The sequence below is a fragment of the Desmodus rotundus genome, chromosome 5 (assembly GCF_022682495.2).
Source record: "Desmodus rotundus isolate HL8 chromosome 5, HLdesRot8A.1, whole genome shotgun sequence".
Taxonomy (NCBI): domain Eukaryota; kingdom Metazoa; phylum Chordata; class Mammalia; order Chiroptera; family Phyllostomidae; genus Desmodus; species Desmodus rotundus.
Genome location: NC_071391.1, coordinates 24344065 through 24356680, shown reverse-complemented (window position 1 = coordinate 24356680; position 12616 = coordinate 24344065). Strand labels below are relative to the sequence as shown.

The 12616-nt window shown below is 41.0% G+C and overlaps 1 protein-coding gene and 1 pseudogene across 1 annotated transcript in view; both read right to left on the bottom strand.

The window, feature by feature from the left end:
* DCDC1 (doublecortin domain containing 1) overlaps positions 1-12616 on the bottom strand; it is a 367520-nt gene that overhangs the window by 228861 nt on the left and 126043 nt on the right. The gene's annotated exons all lie outside the window — the stretch shown is intronic.
* On the bottom strand, positions 549-1871 carry LOC112303197 (large ribosomal subunit protein uL4 pseudogene; annotated as a pseudogene).

Below are 12616 nucleotides of genomic sequence, written 5' to 3'. Positions count from 1 at the left end.
CTAATTATAAATATTAAAGTTACAGCAAAAAACACCTAGAACTTGCAAAAAGCAACAACATGACCTGACTTTATGTCCTGATAGCTACGCACAGTCCAGTGGGTCCTGAACTGATTCCAGTTCGATGGGAAATGAATAGGTTAGACTTAGGAACTACATTGGTTATGCTATAAGCATACTATACAAATTAGGTTGTTGACTTGATAGGATTTTTATCACAACGTGACACGGTACTCAGTAAGTGAATTTTAGACTAAGATAAGCAGATTTATTATGTAAAGTCACTGAATATTAAACTGAGCAGGGTACTTGGATAATAAAAGAGAAAGCTTGCTACAAGTTTTCCTTTACATTGAGTAGATCTTTCATTCATTCATTCAACAAATATTTAAGAGCCTGTGATTTGTGAAGCATTGGGAATACAGTGAAAAAAACCACAAACATATACTCTACACTTATAGAGCCTACAGTCCATCAAAGGACGTGGACTTTTTTTTTTTTTTCCTCACTGCCTTTGACACGTTTATTCGAAACTAGCTGTCTGTACTTTATGGGATAAACAACTTTAAGTTTATGCCACAGGCTTCTTCTGTGGTGGGCTTCTTCTCTGCAGGCTTCTTCTCGGCTGCTGGTTTCTTGGTAGCTGCAGCCTTTTTCCCCACCACAGGCTTCTGCTTCTTAACGCCAACCACCTTCTTTCCTTTCTTTCCTACCACAGGCTTCTTGCCTGGAACCCCTTTCTCATCTGATTTGGCTTTTAGTGCTGTTGCTGCTCTATCCACCCGGAGCTTGTGATTCCTGGCCTGGCGAAGAATAGTGTTCCGGCGCATGGTCTTTGCGTATGGATTTAACTTCAACATGATTCTCAGGTTTTTCAGTGGATTCTTCTTCAGGACTCTGCGATGAGTCTTCTTGCGTGGTGCTCGGAGGGCCCTTTGGATCTCTGGACTTTTTAAGATTCTGCTGAGTCTGTATGGAGCATCTTGTGCATGGGAGGGTTGTAGTTACTCTTGAGGGAGGCTGCTTTACGCCAAGTGCCATACAGATCATCTGACTTGCGGAAAGCACTTTCAGTCCAAATGCAGAAACGGCCCACATGCCCACCAGGAGCAAGTTTCAAAATGCTCAGCTTGCTTACATTAAGCAGAGTAACTCCAGGAATGTTTCTGAAGGCTTTGTTCATACCGTTGTCCTCATTATAAATGATGCAGGGTCCCCTGCGCTGGATACGACGACGGTTTCTCATTTTGCCCTCGCCAGCTCTCATTCGCTGAGAGGCACAGACCTTTTTGATATCATTCCAGGCCTTAAGCTTCTTAAGAAGCAAAACAGCCTCCTTGGTTTTCTTGTAGCTTTCAACTTTATCTTCAACCACCAAAGGAAGTTCAGGAACTTCCTCAATATGATGACCTTTAGACATGACCAGCTCTGGTAAGGCCGAGGCAGCTAGGGCAGAGCAGATTGCGTATCGTTTCTGTGTTGTATTCACTCTGCGGTGCCAACGGCACCAGGTTTTGGTTGGTGCAAACATGCAGCCCCCACGACACATGTTTCCAAAAGCACCCTGGGCAGAACGATGAGTTCCACCACCTCGAACTCTGGGAATTCGAGCCACAGCTCTACCAGCACCCACGACTCAGCACTGGTTTGATGTCCTGCCAATTCACTGACAACATAGGGCTGTCTATTGTTTTTGCGCAAGTTGGTGTGAACAAAGTTCACAATATCTGGTCAAATGGGAGCCTTGAACACAGCAGGCAAAGTGACATTTTTGCCAGACGATTCCCCCTTTTCGGAGTACACTGGTATCAGTGGACGAGCACACGCCATGGCGTTGAGAGGAGAAAGCACGCTCCTCTCGGCCTGGCGGCTCCCACAGGAAAAGAGGACATGGACTTAAAATAACAAGAAAAGCCATTTAAATCCAGTTTTGGTCAGTACCACAATGGAAGGGACTGTGAGAGAAGACGATCAAAACTATGAACATTAGAAAGGCAACAAACTCACAACTATCAACAACTGAACCTAAACAAACAAACAAACTAACTAACTAACTAACTAAGCAAGCAACCAGAACAGGAACAGAACCACGGGCATGGGTATCATTTGGAGGATTATCAGTTGGAAGCGAGAAGGGGGAGGTTAAGAACAGTATAGGAAACAGAGAAGCCACAGAACTTATATGCACAACCCATGGACATGAACTAAGAGGAGCGGGGGGAGATCACTGAAGGGAAGTGGGTACTGGGCACAGGGGGCAAAGGGGGAAAAATTGGGACAACTGTAAAAACATAATCAATAAAATATACTTAAAAAGAAAAAAGAAGACTCCCTCACCTATCCCGAAAGAACACCTCTGAGAAAGTGATGTTCGAGCTGGCATACGAATGATACGAAGGAGTCGGCCAGGGCAGAGGGGAAGGGAACGCATTCCAGGCAGAGGGACTGCGTTGTGCTGTGGCAGTGAGGAGTTTGGGGTGACTGAGTAAAGAAAATGAGGCCACTGTAGCTAACATGTGGAGTAAAGAGGAAAACGACATGTAATGAGGAAGGGGAAGCAGGCAGAGGCCTGGTTATTCCTCTTATTCTAGGCATCTCAACTCTGATTTAGCCGTTTTAACTTTAATACATTTTGAGAATACTGATTTTGTCTTTTCAGGTAAATTACAAGTTCCTAGAGGATGTTACTATACCGAACTATACTAGGACATCGCTGCGTTTCTCAGTTACCCCATCTGTAAAACGAGGGTAGCAATAATGACCACCTTTATTTGTGAGAATTAAATGAGTTAGTAAAGTTATTAAGTAAGTATAGGGTAGGGGAAGAGTAGGTTCACAGCTGTGAGTATGTGAAATAGAGTTTATTCCTGTACTATTATTTATTAGTGATTGCATTATTTTCTATACGAACAACTGTAAACATACTTTTGCCCCACCCTGTGAATGAGTTAATAAAGCAAATGCGTGTGCTAGTTTGCTTCATGTCTCACTCCCCTGCCAGACTCTAAGCTGTGAGAAAGTACAAATCATGTTTGTCGTGTTCACTGTGAAAGATGCCTGATACATAGTAGGTGCTCAATACATATGTTTTAAAAAATAAAGTATAAAATAAAGAAATGGGGAGAGAGGGAAAGAGAGGTATGGAGGAAGCAGGGGGAGGGACAGAGAAAGAGACAGACACAGAGAGACACAGAATTATGGTTAGCCTGTGTGACTTTTTAATTAACAAAACCCTGGGCATTGTGCCTGGTCAACACAGTGAATTACCCAACCTCCTTTGCAAACGGGCATGGCCAATGATAGATAAATACAAACTGTGGGACTTCCAAGAAAACTCTTTATGCCCTACTACACTTTCTTCTTCTCCATTCTGGGAATACACATGACGACTAGAGGTCTAGTAGTTGTCCTTGGACCATGAGAGGAAGGCCAGAGAATCTCAGAGACTTCCATCTGATATCCTGGAGCTTCTGAACTAATAATACCAGCAACTTCCTCCCACCAGTCTTATCATATAATGATTTAAGCCACAGTTAAGCAGGTCGCCTGTGATATTGCAGTCAAATCTAACACTAATTAATACAGTCTCTGAAATGCATGTCATGAATTTCTTCTAAGTTGAACTATTATGCAACTATATTTCACTCCACTGGTGGGGATAAGAGGGTTGGAAAAAGAGACACAAATTTGTTGAAGCATAAATGAAGGAAAAATAATTGGATGTCCAAGCAAAACTATTAACAGAAAATAACTCTGACCACAAGTCAATGTAAGATTTCAAAATCACCAAAAAATCATTAGTTTAAATATTGACTTGTTGAAAGTTAAAAGTTAGTTTTTCAGTAAATATTATGTTTTAATACTCAAACATCACCTTAACAAGTTTAATAAGGCTGCCTTTCATTTGTCATGGATTTGCCACTTAATTACTTAAGACTTCTTTTTTCCTCATCCTTTAGATTTTACCAGTGAGCAAGCCTTTGTGAAAATTCTCAAATTACAAATTTCCTTTCTATATCCAGAAAAACCACCCTAGGCTAGGCTTCAATCTTCTAATCCATAATTACTATAATTGCTTTCTAAATTGTCTTTCCAACTCCCCCTTCTTATCCATCTATCTCATCTCACCTTAAATCCTTCCATTTCATTATGTCACTTTCTGCTTACACAGCACTGACCATAGACTCTTAACCACACACTTATTTTCACTCCTGTGTGCTTTAGCTCTCTACTAAAGGGTAACATTTAGGGAAGACACTATGCCCATACTTTTCTGTAGTTCTCAATCCTGTCTGAGATTGAGATTTTTAAAAAATACTGATGCCCCAGGCCAACCTCTAAAGATTCTGGTTTAATTAACCTGGGTGAGGCCCAGGCACCCATAGTAGGTATTTTGAAATACCTACTGCTCACCACCAATCAAATCAGCACTGGAGATACAGCAAACAACACACCTTCTACTCCTGTCACCCCACACCTTTATTCAAACGGCACGCTGAGTATATGTGTGCTCACGTACACATGCAAGCGTACACGCCCACAACCGTGCAAACGTAATTTACACGTCCTTTGAGTTTGAAATCAAGTCCCACTTCCTTTGTGACTCCTTCTTTGATGACAACTATCAACGCGATCTACCTTTCCTCTAATTCTTTGTGATGTACCCACCCACCCCCAATCTCTTTAAGCTCCTTTGGTTGTTATTTTTTCTGTAACACACAATTAGCACCTCACTATATGCTGTCAAGCTGCTCATCTGTGAAACAAGCACAATGGCCTAGTTGACCTCAAAAGTCACTTCCTTTGACTCTAACAATCTATGAATTTATGATTTGCCTATATTGTCCAATTTAGCATTGATTACAGGTGCTGTTTCCCACTAATTATTTAGTATTTGTATATTTTTTTTCCATTGCAACGGGTACAGGTCCTTCAAAGGAACACGGTTTTATAGATCTCTGGTATATTCCTACCCTCAGCACAACGCTAACTGTGTAAACGTACACTGACGGGTATATTAACAGACTTAATGCGGTATAAAAAATGGAGAAGGGGGAAGGCAAATCCTTTGAGGAAACAGTTTTCTGCAAATTAGGAGAGTGAGCTTTGAAGACAGTCTGACTGGGGTAGTCATCCAGCTCCTATACTTACCAGGTATTTAGTAATATTTCTTAAGAAAATTATTCAACATCCGGAGCCTCAGTTTTCTCATTTGCGAAAGGGAATTAATAACAGTACCTACTCATAAGGTTGTGGTAAGGGTTAAATGAGAATACATACACGCACACAACATAGTACCTGGCATGCAATAAATGTTTATTATTGATTAGATAGAGGCAATAAAATAATTAAGATTGAAGATTAAAATAATAAAATAAGCATTAAATAACTATGGTGAGACTGGAGATACAGATTCAGACAAGTTTATAGTAAGTGAGTTAATAAGAAGTTGCAGTTCAAATAAAATTAAGTACGTCTTCAGGGCATCGCCCTTCCCTCAGGCGCTGTGGTTTGTAAAGGCAGAGAGAAAACCAGGCGGGGAACACCACACGCTCTTTTGTCCCACCTTCCCTCTACGCCATTGCCACACTCAAAAGGAGAGTTGAATTATTCTTTCATTCATTTGCTAGTCCTTGCTTTACCACCAATAGTTGTTTCTCTCTCAGCATACACGTCTGTTGCAGGTTGACTGGACACATCATACCTCTCCACTCCAGGACCCAAAATGATGGAGCAGCCACTACCCCCAACAGGCTCAGTGGTGGAGAGGAAGAAAGCTATGAAGGGTCTCCAACAGGAAATAAGTGGTCGTCGTAGAAGTGACAATCATGTCCATTTACAACTTACTGGCCAGAACCAGTCACGTGACACACCAGAGGCTTCTGAGTGCAGTCATACAAAGTCTGGAGAGCAGAGAGCCTGAAATGTTTGGCCAGGAGCATCTGTGACTCCAGAATTGTTTCAGGGAAAGTTTCCTTCCATTCAAACAAGTTTCATGCGAACAGCACTGCCAAACTGTAGCCCTTCAAGGTAAGCTTATAGACAGCTCTACTGATCTAATAATCATTCTAAATGGGTACAGTTGAAAGGCTTGTAATCTCTCAAAAGGCTTATTCTGCTGTGAGAAATTCATTTGGCATATCTCACTTTATATAATACATGAAGAAAGAGTAACTGATAAAGGAGAAAACAAATGATTGAATGAAAATAACTAATGGTCAGAGTGACAGGTTTCCATCATGGAAAATGTACAAAATAGCTTAAATACACATATTTAGATAGGTCTTATCATGCTTCTTAAATAATTTTTAATTTTATATTTTCCCTATTATCTAAACTTCAGATCCAAGATGATACCTTTAATATCCATCAACGAGATTTTTCTCCTAACATCTTTTGAAAAAAATAATTATCAGCTTCAGTCTAAGAATTCTAAGGATTTTTTAGTTGTCAGAATAAACACTAGGAGTTATATATTAAATTTCAAAAGACCTAGAGGCATTTCCTGGAATTGCCATTTATTATTAAATTAAAGAGATCAAGTTAAAAATAAGATTTTCTAACCATAATATTGCCTACCTGTTGACATTAATGTAAACAAGTCCATAAGCCTGTGGCTACAAAAAAGGACTTTCCCAGTCACACGTACTAATGACAAATGATGAAACCCCAAAGAAATAATACACATATAAAACAATCACAGACTCTTACAGACAGCAAGAGACCTGAGAAGTCATCAGTCCAACTTCCTGCACCACTCAGGTCTCAAAGGGAAAGTCGGTGACCGTGAAGATTATATGTCAATGCACGAAGGAGAGAGAGTGATTTACTTCCAAAATCCAATTGTTGGTATAATTTTTAATTTAGGAAAAAAATATTTCTACAGTGAAAAATTACAGAAAGTAAATTTACTTTGTTGAGGAAGCTATGACTACAAAAAAGTGAGGAGGAATTTGGAGTGATCTCGGTAATTACCTCAGTGTGGCATTACATCACCTGATGCCCATTCCCATAGGTACTGAAAATTTAACTTCCTGAGCAAAAGATTTGCTTCTCAACAAACTCCATGAACCTTGTCCAATTACTACAATCAATCCTACAAGAATTCCCCAGGCTTATCTACACACACACACACACACACACACACACACACACCCTTTTTTAGATAGCAAAGGTGGCAGCCCCCTCCCCCAAGAAATCTGGCCAAGGTTTCATCAGGTAAGGATGTGCATATTTTTCAAAGGAAGAGCCAGTCTCATTAATGTGCTGTCTGTATAAGCATGCCTTGAAATGGCATTATGTCGCCTTCCTAATTTTAGTAACAATTCACAAAATTTCACAGATGGTATTTTTTAAATAGACTTAGGAATTTTTTACTCTCCAAACTATTATGTTTTGTGCTACGCCAGCATAGAGAACTCTGAAATATATACATGCATAGCCACAAAAATGAACTTCTTGTGTGAGACATCCCTTTGAGTCACAAGGCATTTAAAGTACTTCCACCACTGGAGAAATTCTCAAGAATTCTTGCTCATTGGGTGTTTCCAGATAACTGTTTTATAGCTAAAGTTATCAAATTTAATTTTATTAAAGATTACATTGTAATACACAGCTCTTTTTGGCTAAGTGTGATGAAAGAAATTGTGCTTAGATTTGTATTTTGTAGCTAAAGAATCCAGTCCATTTTATTGAGGCGGGGAGCCAAAAATAATAGCAGAAGTCTCTGAGATTATAAAAAAAAAAATCATTCATTCTTAAGAAATAGTATTGGTTATCAACTAAATGGAGGCATAATGTAAGTGCTGGGAACACAATGATCTCTGCAGTAAATAGTTTTTTTTCCTTCTGGCCTTTTCTCCTTTTTAAAATTGCTTTTTAAAAATTCTAAAAACTTAAAAATTCTCATAGCAATATTTTTGCCAATGTATCTCCTCAGGCAAGGGAAATATAGGGAAAAAATAGGCAAATTAGGCTACATCAAACTAAAAAGATTCTGCACAGCAAAACATTATCATCAACGTAATGAAAAGGGAAACCACTGAGTGGAAGAACAAACTCACCAAAGATACATGTGATAAGGTGTTAATTTCTAAGATATATGAAGAACTTATACACCTCAACACCAAGAAGATAACCCAACTAAAAAACAGGCAAAGAGCCTGCATAGACACGTCTCCAAAGAGGACATACAAATGGCCAATAGACATATGAAAGAATGCTTGGCATCACTAGCCATCAGAGAGATGCAAATTAAAACCACAATGAGATACCACTTCACACTGGTCAGAATGGCTATGATCAATAAATCAAACAAGTGCTGGTGAGGATGTAGAGAAAAGGGAACCCCCATGCACTGTTGGTGGAAATGCAGCCTCTGTGAAAATCAGTATAGAGTTTGCTCAAAAAACTAAAAATGGAACTGCCTTTCGACCCAGTGATCCCACTTCTGGGAATATATTTGAAGGAACTTGAAACACAAACTCAAAGGAATATATGCACCCCTATGGTACTAGCAGCAGTATCTACAATTGCCAGGATCTGGAACAGCCCGTGTCCCTCAGTAGACGAGTGAATAAAACAACTATGGTGCATGTATGGGATGGAATACTACTTAGTCATGAAAAATAAGAAGAGCTTACCTTTTGTGACAGCATGAATGGACCTAGAGAACATTATGTTAAGTGAAATAAGCCAGTCAGAGAAAAAATACCTTATGATCTCACTTATAGTGGAATGTAATGAACTAAATAAACTGACAGAAAAACTAGAAGCAGAGGCATACAATCAAGGAATACACTGACAGCTCTCAGAGGGGAGGGAGATTGGGGAGAGACAGGAAAGAAGGTTAAGGGATTAAGCGACAAAAACATACATGTAACACACAGACACAGACAACAGGGCGGTGACAGCCAGAAGGAAAGTGCGGTGGGGGTGGGTGGAGGTGGGCAAAGGGGGGTGAATGGGGTCAGAGAGAGACTTTGCTTTGGGCCGTGGGTGCACGATGCAGGGTGCAGATGATGTTTTGTTGAGTTGTGCACCTAAAACCTGTATGGTTTTGTGAACCGATGTCATCCCAATAAATTCAATCCAAAAATTCTTTTCAAAAATTAAAAAATAAAGAAATAAAAAATTATTTGCTATCCAAGCTGCTTTTCAATTCAGGGGTAATATAGGATACATTCCCCACTGAACGATGTATTGGTGGGGGGTAGTTCTCTGTCTCCTCCTTGGAAACCAAGGGGAGGACCCTTCCTAGGAGCACAGGGCACAGACACATGGTTAAGATTCAGTCCCTCAGCTGCCCCTGCCCAGACTCTCCATCTGGAGTGAATTATCCAAAGACACACAAAGTCTCTGCTGTCCCAGGTTTCTGCCCTTTTCCAAGCCTCTTTCTCCATTTTTGTTGTTGTTGTTGGTGATTCTCTGTCATTCCTACACTTTTTTGTTTTGTTTTGTTTTGATTAAGGTAGCCAATCGGATTTGCGTATTAGAATTGAGCACCCTGACTAATTCAATCTCTATGGAGAAAATAAACAAGTGTTAAATTCACATTCAAGATACATAGTGAGAATTATCGGAGAAATTCCCAATTTTTAAGTGAATGTTCTCCATCATTCGCCACCAAACCCTAGCTTCCAAACCTCTGCTCAGCAATCTGCAAGAAGATTTTAGACTCATCGTCAAGGCAGTCAACTGTGTGGAAAATAAAATAACAATGTGTCAAAACCTGGTTATCTGCCCTGCTCTAAGATTTGGATGCCAATCACAAAGTTACGTACCACACTGAATTTTGTGGGTTGTCAAAGGGAAAAAAGCTTGGCTGGATTTATAAAATGAAGACTAGAGTTGTCGCATAATACACCAGCTGCTTCAAAAACGGGATCACCTTGGAGGCATTTGGGGATGTTTAGCAGGTAATCTGGGGCTGTTAATACACTGAACCTAAAATTTCAAGGGACAAGCATCAACACCATTGCTCGCTTAAATAATCATATCAAACATTTTATGCCAAACAAGAACTATAAACATAGGAAAGTGGTGATAAAAATCTCTTTCATTTTTGCATTTGGATGGTGCTCTCAAATACCTCCTCACTGGCCTCCCTGCTTCCACGCCAGCATCCATTCTGCCCAGGGGAGCCAGGGAAATCTTTCTGAAGTATAAATCAGCTTATTTAACTCCCTGGTTAAGGCGTTCCAAACCCTTTACAGCACACTTCCCATTAAATCATAGCTACTCCAACTGACTTACCAGCCTCACATAACCCAGTCCCTGCCAGTCCTCACGGCTCAGCCCCGTCCACTCTCCCTCCCTTCTTGTTTCTGCCTGAACACTCCATGTTCACTCTACCTGGGGTCTCTTGCACCGCTGTTCCCTATATCTGCACTGTGGCTCCATTAGCCTTGTCCTTCAAATCTTGGCTTAAATGCCACTTCCTCAGAGAGGCCCTCCTTGGACCCAGTCACTCACCGTATAACCTAACTACACTGGCTTCGGTTTTTGCCCCATCACAGGCCTGCAAGGCCCACTTATCTGTCCCTTGCCACTGTGGCTCTTCAGCTACTTACCTTGCCTCCCTGCCAGAATGACCTTAGTGACCAATCATTATAGTGCCTCTAGCCATACAGCTCTGACCACGGCCACCATTATAACCCTCAGAAGCCCCACAGACGGTGCCGACTAACAAGGAGAGACCACGAAATGTGCCTCCTGGCTGGCCCAGATTCTGAGTCCAGCTTTGCCTAAGGCTGCCTGGCAAAATTTGCAGGACAATTACTAAAGTTAGCAGAGACTAGAGATGGCAAGGAAGCAGCTAATCAATTACTCAGCCTTACTTCTCCACCTTTCTATATGATGCTCTGAAATGCAGAAACTTCATGCATCCTTCCTGGAAACATCCTGAGCATCTCACTATATTTGCTGCAAGCCTGTGGCTAGTATGGTATTGCATCCCTTTGAATCGACTCACTCTCCTTCTCTATCTCTCTTCCTTTTTTCCCTCACTATTATTTCCCTGGAACTGTACCCCCAAGAAAGCATTACCATGTAAGCTTTTATCTCAGGCTCTGTTTTCTAAAGAGCCCAAGGTAAAAGAGTCGTACTGTTTTAATTCATTTCCTGGTATGTTCTTGTTAACTCATTGTTTACATGCTCGTTCCCTATCCCCGCATCCCTGAGCTGTGGTCTGCTACCCCAACATACCCCAAAGTTGAAAGCTTAAAACTTGTTGGACTGCAGACATCCTGTCTGTCTGTCCACCAGGCACTTTGAGCAGCACCTGACACACAGTAGGTGCTTAATAAATAGTTGTTTTTGTTAAAGATTTTATTTATTTATTTTGAGAGAGAAGGGAAAGGAGGGAGAAAGAAAGGGAGGGAAACATCAATGTGTGAGAGAAACACTGATGAGTTGCCTCTTGCACACTCTGCAATCAGGGACCAGGCCTGCAACCTAGGCATATGCCCTGAACCAGGAATCAAACTGGCAACCCTTTGCTTCATGGGACAGTGCTCAGGCAACTGAGCCATGCCAGTCAAGGTTGATAAATATTAACCTTTAGCAGCACAAAATAAGGTGGTTGTTTTTGAAACAAACTGAAGTCCTACACTAGTCAAAAAATCAAAGTGCACAGTCACTGTCTGCTAACTTGATTTAAAGAAAAACTCCCGTATCAGTCCAACTCCTGCTTCTGTCGGTCACGGAGTCTCTCCCTGGGTTTCCACCATCACATCCTCTTCAGTGACTCTGAAGCTCCTGCCTCCCTCTTACGAGGACCCTTGTGACTACCCTGGACCCAACCAGATAATTCAGGTTGATCTCTCCATCTCAAAATCCCTAACTTAATCACATCTTCAAAGTCCCTTTTGCCTTATGACGTTACACATGCACAGACCGCAGGGATGTGATGTGGACGTCTGCAAGAGGCCACTATTCAGCCTGCCACGTTTACCAAAGCTGACCGAAATAAAGAGTGATCACGAAGGACCCTTGATGTTGCCTCATTCCTATGCAACCCTGTAGATATGGTGACTAGTAATGCAGGATAGTTGCAAATACTGAAACACTTATTTTAAGGGTGTGTTCTACCAAACCAGTATAGAGAGTACCATATAAATCACTTATCTGATCTGGTGAAGATGGCACCTACTTTAAAGTCAGCGAGGAATGCTATTTTAGGAAGAGTTACCATTCCCTGAGGACCTGTATTATGTTCTAGTTCCAGGCAAGGTGATCAGTATATTATGTACTACTTCAAGTAAGAAGGTTAGCTACATTATTTCTATTTATAGATAAGGGAACTGAGGCTCAGAGAAGATAAAACATCTTCAGTGGCACATGATTATTCAGCAGCAGAGCAAGGACTTGCACCGCGATGTGACATTGCAAACCCTCTTTCTTCCCCATGCTCTCCCATGTGACTGTCTTACCTACAGGTCAATGTGACACCTTTTCAGTCAGTACCTCTACCTTCTTTATTTCACAGCAAGAAATACCGGTAAATACATTATAAGTTACATGTTCTGTTTGTGGACAAAGAAATTTGATTTCACCAAGTGACTGGGCTTGTGGGAACTCCTGGGAAGAAAAGAGATGCTGGAGCCCTTTACTCCAT